Here is a 17142-nt window from a genome sequence, read left to right on the forward strand (position 1 = left end):
AAAAAGTATGAACTTTTGTGAAAAAAAAAAAAAAAAAAAAAAGAGCTGGAAAAGGGCCTTTTTTTTTCAAAAACTGTGTCCCTATGAAAGCTACAATCTCATTAAGTACTCACTGGTTTAGGGAAGACAGAAATATCCAAGTCTAGTGTTTACTGCTTGCCAGTGATAAATATTCCAGTTTTTTATTTATTGTATTTGTGTTCTGGTAACCTTTGGTAGTTTGGGTTTTTTAAAAAATATAAATAAATTCAAAAATAGCAATAGAGCTACATATGTCTTTCCTGAAAAATGTTGCCTGGTGGAATTACTACTCGTGGAGGATTGTGGTAACAATACACAGAGATTACATAGTTACTTCAATAATTTCCCAAGGATAGAATCAAAACCAGGATTTCTTAAGTGCAAACTTGTGTAAAGATTAGTCATTGCAATACACTCTATTAAGACTCTGGATAATTTATTTAGCACCTGGAGTGTTAAATACTTTGATCTACTCCAGAAAACGTTAAAACTGAGGAAGATGTGGGAGCCTAAACATTAATACAATAAAGGCCAGTCCTCAAGACATATTGAAATTAATACAGTTCCAAACCCAGAATGTTCAGGCAAGGTTGCAGCTGGAATGTAGATTCTTGCATTTGCATGCAGCACTTAAGAGCTCTGATTTCAAAGATAATGACTGGAATAAGTACAAACTTTATACAACATACCAGAAGACTAATTATTTTTATACAAGACATCATTTAATGTTCATGACTCAGGAACATTTTTGTTGCTGCCTACAGCTGCTGGTTACTGGGCCCAAAAGCCAGATCCTTCACCTAGCCAGCCAAAGTCCTAACGCTGCAATGACCCTCTGATTTCTGAACACTGAACAAGCACAGGGTCTGCTGGCATGTCCCAAGCGAGGGGTGAAACATTCTTTCTAACAGACTGTGCAGACCCCTGTTGTGTGTGCAGGAGCACTTAAACTTTCCCATGAACTCTTAAAAGTACATCCAGAGAATGTGCACTTATAAAACGGGATTTATGTCTTGCTCCCCGCGCCCCCCCCCAAGTTTTCCAGAGCTCTTTTAGAATCATTTACTTTGGAAAAGACCTTTAAGATCATCAGGCCCAACCATTAACCTGACACTGCCAAGTCCACCACTAAACCATGTCCTTAAGTACCACTTGTACACATCTTTTAAATACCTCTGTCATGGTGACTCCAACTCCCCTGCACAGCCTGTTCAAATGCTTGGCAACACTTTTGGTGAATAATTTTTTCCTAATATACAATCTAAACCTCACCTGTCACAACTGGAGGCTGTTTTCTTGTAGCAGGGAACCCTTTTTTGCAGGTCGAGGTTGTGAGACAAGACACACACCAATATGGTTAACAGCCAAGCTCCAAAGTTTATTAGAAAAACAAGTCCTTATATATTCTTGTACAATCTAAAAATAACAGCAAATCCATGTGTTGCTCTAGCGCATGCTCATTTCAAAAACTAGTTCCTCTCAACACTTTCGATAAGGACTACTAACCGCACACAGCCGGTAGATAAGTTTCTGCTTTGTTATTTTAAGGAATCCCTACTTATCTGTTTCTTCCCTAACAAGCACAAATTCTTTTGCTTTTGGCCGTCGTTAATCTAGACGCCATTAGTCTTCTAACACAAGTGTGTCATTAATTTAGACGTCGTTAATCTAACCCAAATGCTGATGATACTTTTACATTGGCAGTGACTCAGAAGGTTCGCGACCAGGCATACTCACCCACATTTTCTCTTGTTCTATCACTTGTTACTTGGGAGAAGAGACTGACACCCACCTCGCTACAACCTCCTTTCAGGTAGTTGTAGAGAGCGATGAGGTGTCCCCTGAGCATCCTTTTCTCCAGGCTAAACAACCCCAGTTCCTTCAGCTGCTCCTCATAAGACCTGTGCTTTAGACCCTTCACCACCTTCGTTGCCCTTCTTTGGGCACACGCTGACTGTATTTAGTCTGTCCCAGAAAAATCTGTCTCTGGAGTGGGGAAGTGACATTGCTCCTGCAATCAAATGAGATCTGGAAGGCAGCTCTTGTCTTTCAAGCCTTGAAGGTGAAGGTCCAGATATCTGGACTTTTCATCCAGCAGACCAGAATAGACAGATGATGTGAAGGTAAGTGATCAAGCTTAAGTTCTTAATAATAAGCCCTATTATACAACAGGGTTTCAGGTTTTATTAATTATTTTTTTTCCCCCCTAAGGACATGTTGTTCAAAATAAGTTGATTTTCACTCCCTTTTGAAAGACTCTAAGAATACTTTTCAGCATCTCAATTGAATGACAGAAGAAATGTCTTCTTAACATATGAACATTGCTAGTCATTGGAAGGCTTCGTGTATGATGCTTGATCTCATACTGAGAAGATCCCAAGAACTTCAGCTCTGTTGCTTCAAGGAGCATCCATGTGATAATGAGCAGTACTTAATGACTAGGCCTCAGAAGAAGCCCTGGGATTATGCCAGTGACAATTCTTTATTGTTGGTAAGGATGGTTGTTCCCTGCAGGATCTCTTTTAATGTATCAATTTCCATTTTACAAGAGCTGGTAGAACACACAGGATAGATGTGTGTCCAAATGTTACTCCGAAGCTGAATGAAGTTACAAAGCTTAGGGGTGTCTTGTGATCCAACCAAAAGTTACAGGAAGGTCTTGTGTATATCTGAGAAAAGCTGAATGACAGAACGGAGTAAAGCTGTCTGTGAAGACTACAGGAGAAGGAGCTATGATCATGATTAGAGATTTGTGTCTGGGATGAATAATCAAAGTTATTTGCAGTGGAATTATTTCTTAGGTAAGATGTTGAGGGGGTTTTGATTTTTATTCTTTGATGGTCATGTCAGAGTTAAGGGTGAAGACAGTCTTTCCACCACGATTTAAGCTAAAACATAAGAAAAATAAGACCATTTGAAGGAAAGGGAGAATTTTTACTGAAATCTCAATAGGTAAACTGGGTTTTGCCTCTCACCTAGGCTGTTTATATCTACTATAGCCCAAAGCAATGTTTTTGTTTTGAATCTCAGTTTCTTTTGCTGACTTTCAGCCTCAAAATACATATTTGGTTCAATCTATAACTTGCAAAATTTCTTGCCTTAATCAGATCTTACTGTAAGACACTATTATGGAAAGAGTATTCTTTCTATCCAAACAGGAAAAATGAACTTTTCTAATTGGATTGATAGTACTACATAGATTTTAATTTTAAATACTGACAATAGTAATTCAGCAATAAAAGTTATCCTGTATGTGTAATTCATCTCTGAAGAATTTAAAGGGACATGAATAGGCTTTCTGACTGCAGAGAGGCATGAGGTGGATATATTTATTGGCTTTTGCTATCATATTTATTTGGCTTAGACATTTTTTCTAATGTTTAAATCCAGAAAGGGCCTTCTCTTTTAGCTTCGTATTTGGGACAAATTAGTCATTCTGAAGCTTTTACGTAGAAAATGCAAAGATTTAAGCAAAAGTCTCATGTTCCTTTTTGGAACAATCTTAACAAGGAAATTGTTTGAAGTGATAAATCCTGTGGTTTGCCTTAAGCTTTTCAAGTAAATTTTAACATAAAGCTATGCCTACACTGAAGAAACAAGTAGCACGGAATACAGAGTGCACCTGGTTATTTCATTCTCCTATGAATGGCAGAGATTTTTCTGTAGTACTACAAAATATATCCTATCAGGGGGATCTTTCTTGAATGGAAATCATCTTTATTGACACTCCTCCCAACTATTTGCTGCATGTTGTACCAACCATTTTGCTTTCTGATCACAGGAAGAGCATCAGTTTTCAAAGCTATTCTCTAGGTGTCATGAGTTTGGTAGATGAGAAAATCCTATCTGTGGTTTGATTTAAAGATGGCATGTATAATAATGTGTGTTGTTAGAAAAGTAATTATGGTGGATTGCATGTGTGAATAGGATTAATAGAATGTTCCCTCAACTTTAAAACTACACAGCTATTACATTTGCAATGTACATTATCCATAAGACAATTATTTTCACATGAGTGTCTGTCCTTTCTAATCTTACTTTTGCACAAAGGGAAGTTCTATAGAGAATTTAATTAGCTATCATTTTTGTCATGATTATCAATATCCATATACTGTACAATATTTTTGAAGAAATACTTTTTTTCTAAACCATGAAGATACAAGTAGATTTGAAAAAAAAAAAATCCACAAACCCCAAAAGCCAGGTTTCTTTTCAAGGGCTCTTTTGACACTTGAGTTGTTAAACACTTATATGTCAGGTAGTGTAAGATATATGCTTTTCTCTATACCTCAGTTTTGAAAACTATTCCCCTGTTAAATTTCCTTGAATCCCCATCTGTTTTTTAAAAAATCCGAACGCTCTTGGTTGTGGTGCTGCTGGTAGGACTGGGACATTACATTCACTGTCATAATCCTTCACACCTGTGTTTGAGAAGGGTTAAACATGTAATATAAAAGGAAAGAAGTCCTCATAAAAAGGTTAAACTTCCCACTCTCAACAACCTGATATGTCTAATGTACGAGGTATCCTCTTTGAAAGAGGTTGTTAAACATGAGTTTTGTTTACATATAATGTCATGCAGTTATCAGCATAATCAAAAACTTATTTAATCCTTTTCTAATTCTAAAGTGATTAGCAAGGGCTGAGAAATCACCTTATCTCACTAAAACACAGGTATGAACACAGAGTAAATATTTTGGTAAACAATTATTCTGCCCTTGCATATTCAGCAGTGTGCTAAATTATGCATAATCTTGCATAAGTAATAAGTGAAGGTAGCTTAAATTCAGGGTTTTTTTACCTGACCTATTTCTTTCAGTGCTGTTAGCTTCTTAAATCATGTATGAGCTTTCCGTAAGGCTTCAATGAGTAGTTCTAGTGGAGAGACTTCAGTAATAAATTTCAGGAGAAGACAAGTTTTTTGACAGGCATAATGCAACACATACAGAGTTTGGAACTCACACTCTGGGAATTTAGAGCAATCCTTGCAAAGCAGCTTTTCCCTGTTACATTAATAGAGAAAATGAAGTATGAAAGTCCTCAGGAATTACTGCTAGGTGTAATTTAAATAATTTACCAGAAGACAGTTCAGCACATGCATAGAACAGGGGCATACAGAGTTTGCCATAAGCAGTTTATAAATAAACTATATTCTGCTGAAGTAAGTCAGGCATAAATTATAACTATTCCTTTTGTGGCTATACTCTGTTCCTCATTGTAATAGTTATTTAAAAAAAAAAAAAAAATCTGGGTTATGACCTTCTACTAGAAATCATAGGCTATGCCTGCCTTGTACCTTGCTTATGAGCATGCTTACATTTAATAGTTTGGCTGCTATGAGATCAAAGTAAAATTACTATTGCTGTGGGAGGAAAAAAAAAAAAAGTGCACATTACATTTCTACAAACAGAATCTAGGTAGAGTTTTGTAGCTCAGTGGAAAAAGGGGTGTTCAGTGCCAAAGGCCATTGACTAGCATCTGACCATTTCATGAAACCCTTATGCACCTTGTTAATGTATTATTCTATTTCTAGTCTCAAGTGCTGAAAGTTAAAATGACAGAATAACTTGAAAGTACCAATCAAAAATATGAAATTAAGATACTAGGATGTATGGAGAGGGTAAAGAATTTGTTAAACACACTTGTAGATACTGGATGGCTCCTACTACTGCACAGGAGCTGCAACCCTAACCATTAGTGTTATTAAGGGCCGTTAATATTTACCAGCCAGAAATGTTTTAATTTATATTGTCAGTGTTCAGAAATGAGTCCAGGGTGAGAGGTCGGGTGATACAGAGACTCTAATTGATTTTTGAATACCAAATTAAAAATATATTAAATATATTTTATTCTGACACATAAGTATTGCATAAAGAAAAGGAAAATATGAACGTGATTTAATGTTGTTTCCCCCTTTTTATATTATACTAGTTAAATGATCTATGATTCCTGCAGAGCACACATGAACACAAATATTCTGTCTCAAGCCTTATATATACCACCTTCTTTGTTTTTAATATTATGTACTTTTATGAATATACTCTTAATTAGCTCCTCTTGTCCATCTAATTATGAATAAAGCATTACAGCCACTGGAGCTCATAAGCAGTCACAGGTCAGAAAGAAGGGCTTGCAGTCTTTTTGTCATTTTGAACAAAAAACTAACTCATATGCTTAACCTTCAAGCAAGTCATTAAAGAGACTTTGCTCAGAAAATATATATGTTTCTGTTGGAATTTGGGATTTTTCAGAATGGGATTTAATAACTTGTTTTTAATGCAGTCGTGTAAAAATAAAAAAAAATCTGAAACTTTCTGATATTTTTGTAGACTTCTATTGGCTAAAATATACATTTTAATTGTTTGCATAATTATAGTAATACATGCATTAAAATATTTATATTTAACCTGATTATATAGGTATATAATCACATCAGTAATTACATTGATTAAATATATATATATTAATACAAGCACACAATGTATAATGTCTGTATAAATAATTCAAACGCTTCTTAACCTAGCATTCATCAACTCACCCAAGTCCTCTTTGCAAAACTCATGCCATCGTAAGAATGAACATGGGGAAAAAGTTAAAAATACCCTTGGTTTTGTTTCTCTCCTTATAAAAATATTTATTTAGAGAGAGTAGGGGAATCTCCACACTGTGGGGAATCCTGGCTACCCTTCCCACACTGCCTGTGGGGTGAAGCACTGTCTGTACTTCACCTCCCTTTACGCACAGCCCTGTGGATAATTTTGCAAATGCTCATTCACAACAGTCCCACTTCCGTAACGTCTGAGGCTGGGTTGTGCTCCCCCCTACCCCATTGGTGGCACTGAAAGGTGCTCCCATCTAAGTGAGCAAAGCTTTACGTGAGAGCAGTCAAGGCAGGACCACACTTCATCACTCAGATTCTGCTGGTCACTCTGGTCATATTCTTGAGATAAGCCACTAATTTAACTGTTTCTTACATAGGTTTGTACTTGTTGGTTGTTTATTATGGTTTAATCTGATTTTCACAGAGCATGGACAGGGTTTGTGACAGCTGCCATTTGGGATGGGAAAACCTTAGTCATGTTCCTGATAAATGGAAAACTGTTTTCCATGTCCAGAACTGATATGCATATACAAAAATTTCATATAATTAGACATTTCCCCGAACTATTCTTTGAATGTGCTGTAAAATTAATTTTCTTTTCTAAGGAAAAACTGTCTCATTATCACTCTGCTTAAACCAGTTTTCATTCCTATCGTAGAGTCTTTTTCCATGATTAAACTGAACGGTTAGAAAATTAAGTAATATTAACAAGAAATTTATCCTTAATATGCAATAAATATAGGTTGCTGGGATGATAACACCAGTTTAGTTCAAACAATTTAATTAACATCCTTACAAGGATCACTGAAAATAAAGTGCAAAATAAAATAAAACCACTGTCATGATCCTGACCCTGCGTTGCAAATTAAAAACACAGTAAAGTGTCATAAATTTCAGCAGCTCAATTTGGATTCACTTAATAGAACTATGACAAAAGCAAATGTTTTGACACTTTCAGACTGTTGCCAGGAAAAATTGTAGTGCATAATTAATGATAATCCACTCTTTAATTTGTATATATAAAGGCACAGGAAGTTGCCAGTGATAGCACAGAAAAAAATAATCATTTTCAGTGTTAAAGCAGTAGAACTGTTTCATCTGAAACAACGAGGCAGGGGAAGGATAATGGAAGGTGTCAGAGGCACAATAAATAAGATTAGAGTGGACAAGGAGAAGTGAAAAGTATTAACTGCATTGAAATTTTCAATTAGAAAATCAAAGCAAATCCTTTATGAATCATCCCCTCCACCTTCTCTCAAACCTGAATAAATGCTGTTGAACTGCCTGAATACTAGTTAGTACAAAATCAAGCTCTTTCAAAGGAATGAATTATAGTTTTATGCTGTTACTCCAGACACTTAAGTCATTTTTAAGAACACAGCTAGGCTTCAAGATCTTGAACATCATGTTTGAAAAGGCTAGTGGTAATTAGCTGATCACTTTTCTAAGCAGGCCTGAAATATCAGAACATCAGCTAAGCAGCGACATAATACCTTATGTGCTGGATGCTGAGAATCACACTGCTTTCCTAGTTTCCTTACACGGAGAGTATTTCTGGGTAATGCATCCTGACGAATATGAGGACTGCAGGAAAGCCAACATGAGACGAATGATTAGGTGAAGACAGTTTTCATCAGCTTCACCTCTGATACACTTGCAACATGAATTGACATCGATTTTTCTCTGTAATGAAGAAAGTTTATCCACACAAGCCTTCTAATTTTTTACTCTTTTACTTGCTTAGAAAATGTGACAATTGTTTCTTCTGCCCAAGGACAATTTCATCTGCCCAGACATGAGAGGAGACTCAACAAGCAATAGGGACTGTGATTTTTAAAGCAACGGTGTAAATAGGAGGTGTCAGGGGACCAATCACCATTTGTTACTATGCCTACACATTGGGTATTTTTTTCTCTTTTGAGGCAGCAGTCTTGGGATCACCATCATCTCGGCACTGTAGAACTTTGACCCTTTGTCTTGAAGCCATGATTTATACCAAACCTTGGTCTTCTATTTGAGTGAACAAAATAACCGCCTAGTTGTTTTTCTACCCAAAACACAGCCACTTCGTTGTTAGAAAATTTAAGATTGTATGTGAGGATTCGCTCCAGAGTGGACCATTTATAGACACCAAATGGACTTTACACCTTCCTAGTAAAAGTTTTGATTTTGTCTTTTGTTTTGGGTTGGGTTTGGTTTTTTGTTTTTTTTTTTTAATTACTTGTAATGTCTTGGAGTTCTGAAAATAATTGCCAATTACTCTGTGAAACATGTAGGAGTCCTGAGGTGGCAAAATACCACTTCCTTAACAGGAGTTATTTAGAGATGCCTTTAATATATCTAATCAAATGTGCATGCCACACTGTTTCCAAGAACTGCAAAAGTTGTTCAGATTGTTCTCTTTATTAGAATCCCTTTTGTTCTCTTTAGTGAATCCTCAGCTGTCTCCGATTCCCAGGATCCTTCACTGAGAACATGAAATGCTGCTAAAGTTATTATTCCATATATACTAGGTAATATCCACAAAACTTTCTCTTCCAGCTGTGAAGAACTGATGTGTTAAACAGATTACTCACAAGACCTGCTTTCCTCTAATAAACCTAAAAAAGGAGACTGAAATAGCATGCTTTCTAAATACAATACTTAAGTCTAGATGGAATTTCAGAGCGGTATTTCATGCCTCTTGTCAACACACAAGGATAAAATGCTGTGTCAGAGACTCAGCATGGTAGAGAGGTGAAAGTAAGAGGCAGTCCTGAATTTATTAGTTACAGGGCACTTTGACTATATCTATGCTAATAAACTCAGTGTGCAAATGCCACGATCTTCCACAACAGGTTGAGTGTCCCCAAGCTGACTGCTGGCTACAGCCATTGTAAAGTCCAGCTTCTGCCATGCATCCATGAAGTGCTTGAGAGAGCACTGCTTGACATGACCCATTTTCATAGGTTAGAGTTGGAAGAGCTGTGAGCTACTCCTCAACAACGTTCCAGGGACTGGTTAATTTACTAGCACAGATGAGTGGCCTACATGCCTATTCCCTCCATTTTTATATTTGAAGCATCGTGTGCCATAAGAATTAAACTAAATTTGTAACTCCAGTTCACTCCTACAACTCATCACACTCCTTCATTATGAACTTTCCTAGCCAGGTTGAATAGATGAATGATGTGATGAGACACCTCTTCAGAACTACCCTTAGCCCCCAGGAGCAGAATTTACCAACCAAATACCTTCCGCCTTTTATCTCTTAGTTGTCATCTTTACCAACACACACCATTTGAATCACAAGCAATTAGCTCAATTGTATGCTGTACTTACCCTCTCTCGTGTTTGTTTTCTTCTCAGCTGAATCCCTGTGTCAGCTGAATGCTGACATTCAGCTTTGACAGATTCCACCATCCCTAAATGGATCCATCTCAACATATCTGCTACACTTTCACATAAGCACCCTGTCACTAGCAGTCAGAATGACCTTAGCAGTTTGCACTCTTTCTGGTCTTATCTAAGTAGACTTACTCAGTGTCTCTGCACTAAATTTTCCTGCTGCTCTTCTAACTACTAGATAGCTGTAAAGCATGTCAGTAAATGTTTCTTTTGCTGTAGCATGATATTCAAGACAGTACTATCACCAAACTAATGGATCGTCAGAAAAGCTGTTGTGTATGGCAGAAATGTGTATGGCAAATAAAATTATTTTTTTAAAGATTGCAACAAATGCCTTCTTTAGTATTAACAACCAGGCTGGCTTTATAGACAGACTGCTTGTTGACAATGTGTGCTGTTAGTTGACAATGTGCACTCTGTCTGCTGGCCATACTACAAATTAATTTATTTTTGCCTTGATTCTTTTATCCGAAGAGTAGCTCACCAATCTTTGGGAAGAAAGGTAAAAATAAATAATATTGTTACTTTGTTCATCCATGTCTTGGCAAGATATGTTAAAATTGATTCCCTGATAAGCTGTAAATCAGTGATGATGTTTCTGATACCCAAAATATCACAAAAAGCTCACATAAATCAAGTATCTTATATAATCTAAATGGGTGTGTTCTTAGGTTTGCAGCTACAATGTAATTTCCTAACACACCTATTTTAAATATTTATGTCCTAAATTTACTGAAGTTTTCTTTGATCAGTTGTGAGACATCTTGTGTACCATTCCTACCCCAAAGAGAACCAGCTTCAGTGTTAATTTTTCTTTTATCTGAGGTTAATGTAAAATTCTTACCTGTTTCAAATTTAGTAATACAGGTATTGAACAGTCTGGTAAACCCCTTCCCTGATTCCTGTTCATTCTGAACTTTTGAAAGCAGAGAATAATATTAAGAAACCTGATAACAAATAGCCTTGAAACCTGAACCCAAGTACGTTAAACCTTTTAAATGTATGGGAAGAAATAAAATGTGAATTTAATAACTATCTTAGTGCATTTGTTTGCCAAGGCCACTTCTGTGTGAAATTTTAGGTGGAATTGGGAACCAACTAAGAGCAAGGATCAATATTTTAATTTACATAGGACATTTACATGATGGGTGAGATAAATGGCTGGATATTTCCCTTTTCCTATTATAGGGACTAACTTAAAGAGACTGGAGTGTGGGCAGCTGGTTTTAATATCACAGGTAATCTTAAAAAGGCCCAACAGTTTTAACCACTACCTGTTCTTATCTTCTATTCTCAGCTATTCAGCCCAGGATTTTAACAAATTTCAATTCAGTTGTTCATACACAAAACCATTTTAACATCATGTAATCCAAAATCCATTCTGAATACGTGATATTTCTGTGAATATATTTTAGTAACTCCAGCAAATATTTCTAAATTTGTAGGAAATCAGGCTTTTTCCAGTGGCGTTTATTCTTCTCACAGCTTCTGTGAAATAGTGCAGGTCTTGTGGTGTTTTCTCATCAGACTTGAAGACCAGGCATTGTGCTTCTTTTGTGAGTCTTATAAGTGTGCTTCTGTGTGCAGTAGAAATGAAAATGTGATTCTAATCACAAAAATTCCCTTTTAAAAGTCACTTTAGTGACTAGTCTCTGATACTAATGACTGTGTATAAGTACATGGAGTGGCATTTAGTTGGACAACTTGATCCAAGTTCCCTCAAGGGATGATCACCCTAAATGTGAACTCCTAAGTCTCAAGTACCAGCCTCTCCACATGAACTTTTGATATGTCTTCTGTGGGTTTTAATATATTGATCTTATTTTTTTCTGTTTGTTTAGAAGTCCAAATATATAGAGTAATTGCTGGCTGGACTTTCCTCTAGATTTCTTCCTCTTTCTGAATTTGCAAGCAAGACCACCTGTCAGATTTCTTGCAAGAGAAATAGATATCTCTGTATCAAAGCCCTCTGACTTTATGGGTGTAGTTTATATAATTATTAACATTAATATCCCTGGGTATTTTTCAGTAAAAATAAATAGACTGTACACCAATGCATCCTTGTGCAACTCCTCTGCCCTCTCCAGCAGCCCACAGAGGAGGATGTCCGTCTGTCTGAGCACAGGTTTCAAACATCATGGTCTGGCATTACCATGGGGTGAGCACTGCTCACTCCCTTTACAGTACCCAGACCCCCTCCTCAGCACATCAGGCAGGTCTTGTCTGAGCTTTTTGACCATTTTAGCCTGAGCCTTCTTGAAACCAGGCAGCAGCAAGTCATCTATCTCCAGCAAATTCTCCAGTGGAGCCTACAAGGTGCTTGAGCACTGCGAGGTCCCTTTGGGCTTGGGAGGTCAAGAGAAGGCAAACTGCTCCCCCGACTTGTGCCTCTGGGAACTAAAGGGCTTGCTGCAGGCTTGCTAAACGTATCCTCATGTCCCTGCTTACCAGCTGGTGCCGAATTGCTGGGCTACTGCAGTAGGACCTAGTTAGGTAAAATGAACTGACTGTAGGAGTCATCATGATGGAAGTCATAAGGAAGGAAGGGAACAAGGGGAGAAAGGAAGGAAGGTAAAAGCATGTTGATAAATATTCCATAATATTTTGATAAGCCCAGCCAAGAAATGTATCCTGTGATCAGTGTGCTAATGAAGCTCAGCATTATGGAAGCTAACAAATGGTCACTTTCACTCACCAGTTTATACCATGGAGAACTGGGAATCTATGAGGTTGGGATGGTTAGTACATATAAAATTAAAAAGAGAGAGTAACCTGAAAATGTAGTCTCAAATATTATTTTTCTTGAGTCTCAAACATTATTTTTCTTGTGCTCAGTCCAGGAGAAAATGTATGCAGTAGGGTTTTTTTTTATTTCTGTGTCTAAGTGTGTGCATGTGTTTGTACATTTGGATGTATGTAACAGCTTTTATCTTTCTAAAGTACAAAATGCTTTCTTACTTTCTTAGCAATAGTGACACTGCAGATAATTATTTTACTTCTCCTACGTACACTTCTCTTTGAATTGTACCAAGTTTCTGAAATACATTTTAAAACACAATATGGACAGAAAAGCATTTTCATGCTACTAATTTATACATGTATAAGCATTTGGAATAGGGAGACTTCAAGTATTCCAGCTGTTGCACAGCACCTTGCATAACAAGGTCCAAAACAAGGTTCACAATGTCATGGTTTGTTTTTTTTAGTTTTCAGGTGTGCATGACTTTAAGTGTTTTTAAGATATGTAAGGAAGTGTTGTTCCTTCTCTCCAGTCTTTTGTATTAAACTATGTAGTATACTTATTGATGGAAGAAGAGTTATCTGAAACTTTTTTTTTTTTTTCCCCCCCACAGCTCCTTCTCACCCAGCTTGCAAAATCTGGGGGCACAGAGTAGAATCTTGAGAAATGCTCAGCTGTTTAGGCTGGCCTTTTGTTGGTGCTTTAGGAAAAGGTTTATATGGTCTGCTCATTTTATACCTAAGAGAGTGTATCTTGAGTGGGGGAGGGGGCAAAAAGGACTCTGAGCCACTTTGAATACTCCTGCTTTCCTGAACTCTGTTGTGAATGAGCCTTCTAACCGCACTGATATAATTGTGATTGCAGTGATAGGGGAAAATGAGCTATTCAGTGTTGCTTTAACTCTGTTCCTCCACAGCCATCCTGCTGGCTCTTTACAGACATCTCTTCGTGCTTCAGAGAAGCACTGGATTTGCAGATTTTGCTCCTGAGTTTATCCCTGGAATTTAATTGAACCTTTCACTTTCATCATAACAAAGATATTTACTATACCTTAATCCAAAATCCATATGCTAAAGACTCAGTAAACTGCCCTTTTTTCCTTGGATAGTCAGAAGGATTTTTTATCTTCGTGTGAATAATGTATCTCTGCAAAGTGGCTAATAGTTTCATCTGCTTTTGTTTAGCAGTAATAATAGTGTTGCAAAATAAACTGTTCCCTGCAATACAACTGAGAGCAGTCATAGTTTTTAAGATCCCAGTTTAACACAGCGTTTAAGTACACACCGCAAATGATCTGAAGCAACAACACTGGGGCAAAAGTACTCGTGGGCCTTTTGAATAGTGACCAACATACCTCTCTGGAGGATGTCCACTATTTTAAGGTTGTTTAGATACTGCACTGGAATAATTTGAGATACAGAACTCTTTATTTTGGGGTCAGCCCTATGCTACAGCAGTTTGACCATCAACAATGGTAGTCAGATATGTTTTACAGCCCTGAAGGAAGGTGGACTAGTCCTACATAATTTCTCTGTGGGTTATTTTCAAAGATCAGACCAGAGAGTTTACTGCCCACCACTGTATAATTTTACCTCAAAAAAAAAACCCCAAACCCCAAACACAAAACTATTAGTCAACCAAGTAGAGCATTTACACTGGAACCTTGTGAAATCTCTATTCCTTTGCCCTCTGACTTCAATGTCCCTTCTCTCTTATTACTCTTCCACTCCAGCTCTCCATTTTGACCATGTCACAAGTCTCAGGAGTTTCTGTGGCTACCTTGGCTATGGGACTTAACAGATTAAAGGCCCCACAAATACCCTGATCTTTCTGGTAATACACTGAATATTAAACTAAAATATGTATCTGTCAAGACAGACAGATCTGGTAAGAAACCAAGTCTGTGTACATGCTCGAATATATATAAGCAGAAAACCATAATGTAGCTAAAGATTGAAGAGCCTGGAGAGTGAAGAATAAGTGGAAAGTGATTAAATGGTAAGTGATATCTTAAAAGCATATGAGAGATTTTAAAAGGATCCATGCAGAAAACAAAGAGCTATTAGTTAAAAAAGGTAAATTGCAGATAGCACTACTCTAATATCAGTCCCACAATAGCCATCAGAGATGAACCAGTAATGTAATTTCTTTTAAATGGATGCTATTCTAGTCACACTTATCATCTGCAGAGAAATATTTCTAATATCTATACCAGATGATAAAACTATTTTCATTTATTATTGTACCAGGGTTTTTTTTTCCCAATTCCTACCACTTTTTTTTTCCCTACCACATCTTCTTTCTGAATGTCAGTTTTTTGCTTCTATAACAAACATTGATCTTGCAAAGCTGCCTTATTTTGATTTTTTCTATGTTAAGACTCAAGCATTAATAGAAATTTAAGAAATAGGAAATATTGTCTCTTCAAAAATGAGATAAGCCTTTCTGAAGTTCAGCCTATATGTAAGCACACATATAAATGCTCTGTATGTGATGTATATTTATAATGTATAATTTAGATATATCTAAAGTAAATGTTTTTAGTCATTTCTGTGGTAGTCGATACTCCCTCTCTCACAACATTTTAACAGGACTATCAGGTTTACTTATTTCTAAATGAAAAATAAAACCTAAATAATTTTCAGAAATGGATTTCTGCCAAGTTAATGAGTGATGGATCATGGTGAAATAATGCAATAAGTACATATTGTGGCCTTTTGGGAATAAATCAGTGTTTGTTTCCATTTTGTACATTAGAACCACTTTGTAGATCAGACTTCATCTTCATTCACAGTGGCGTTTAACCCCACTGCCTGATTATTATGCCTCTTATACCAAATGTTAGCAACATTGGAGAAGACATAAATGAAATCCAACATTAGTCTATAAAAAAGTTTGCTGTGTAGCCATCTGAGAGGAGTATTTTCTGTTTTCCAGCCTGTAATTGGAGAATAAGATGCACTACGTTTCAAGGTCTTGAAAGTTTGTTTTATAATAAGACTAACAAGCTAAGATAATTTATTTTATCTGAGTGAAGGTAGGGACAATTTGACTGTGATCTATGAATACCTGTGTAAGGAAGATATTTCTGGTTGTAGAAGGTTCTGTAATCCAGTAGAATAAAGTGTAATGAGATTCTGTGTTTGAAAACTCAAAGCTATACACATTCAGACAAATATTACAAGAGAAAAGTCAATTTACATTGGAATAACTAAGCTAGAGATCTCTTGGATTCTTTATCACTGCATAGAATACATGCTTTGCACTGAAAAAAAATGATAACGGCCCTTACTTCCCGAGGGGTTTATTTTATGGTCCTGTGCCTATCTTCATGAAACAAGCCTTCCACTTCTTGCAATAAAGCGGTTGGGCTCATTGAGGCAGAAGAACAAAATAGTCAGCCATAGTTTTCACCAAAGAGATTTGGTGTTTGTATGCTTATTTAAAAGGAGAATATTGACAAGATACTATTTTCCCTTAACTAGGGCTAGCCTGCTACTTAGTGTATGCTGCAAGTATAAGAGATTCAACCAGAAAATTCTTTGGTACGCTGATATTATTACTTCATGGTTAATATCTGCATTTGTTATACGAGTTACTGCTCTAATTTAAATCAATTATGAGCCTTAATACTTGGGACGTTTTTCTATAGGATGTACAAAGAGATGTCAATTTATGATTTAGTGACTGTTCATAAGGAAAAAAAAAAAAAGATAACAAATTAAATTCGTTATTTTTAAGATGTATACAGTGCTGCTGTTGTCAACACGTGCATATCCAAATAAATAAAATAATCCTTTTTCTTGACAATTTATATATTTCACAGTGTAATAAATAATCTCAAAATTTTCTCGCTTACTTCCCTTTTCAGTTTATGGTCCATATTCTTTAATTAGTCTTATAAAACTTTTCAGAAAGTGGGTGTAAAACATTTTATTTCAGCTAAACTATAAAGAGAAAACAAATCAAACAGAATAACTGAATAAAAGAACAGAAATAGATCAGTAATGCAAAATGGAATACTTTTCTCAATTAAATGTAGCTAAAGTATTCCTTTTTTAGACACAAACAACTATTCTGAGGTAATTTTTAAAAAGTATTAAAGTAGGATGCTTTACTCTGTAAACCTGATATTGTTACATTTTAGCTCAAGCATATCAATTCATTGTACAAGTCATTAGAAAATTTTTTTCAAATTAGTTATGGTAAATTCATTTTTCCTCCTTCAAAATCAAAGCGTATCCTATCCCATCTCCCTTAAGCTTTTTATCTTAAAGAAAGTCCCAATCATATGCCACGAAAATAACTCTGGTGTTTCCACTTTCAGTAATGGGATGGATAAAATAAATAAGTCCTTGGCCAGATAGCAGTATTTGGTTTAGATTCGCTATGT

The sequence above is a fragment of the Athene cunicularia genome (genome assembly GCF_003259725.1).
Source record: "Athene cunicularia isolate RWA chromosome 3 unlocalized genomic scaffold, athCun1 chr3_part1, whole genome shotgun sequence".
In the NCBI taxonomy this organism is placed as follows: domain Eukaryota; kingdom Metazoa; phylum Chordata; class Aves; order Strigiformes; family Strigidae; genus Athene; species Athene cunicularia.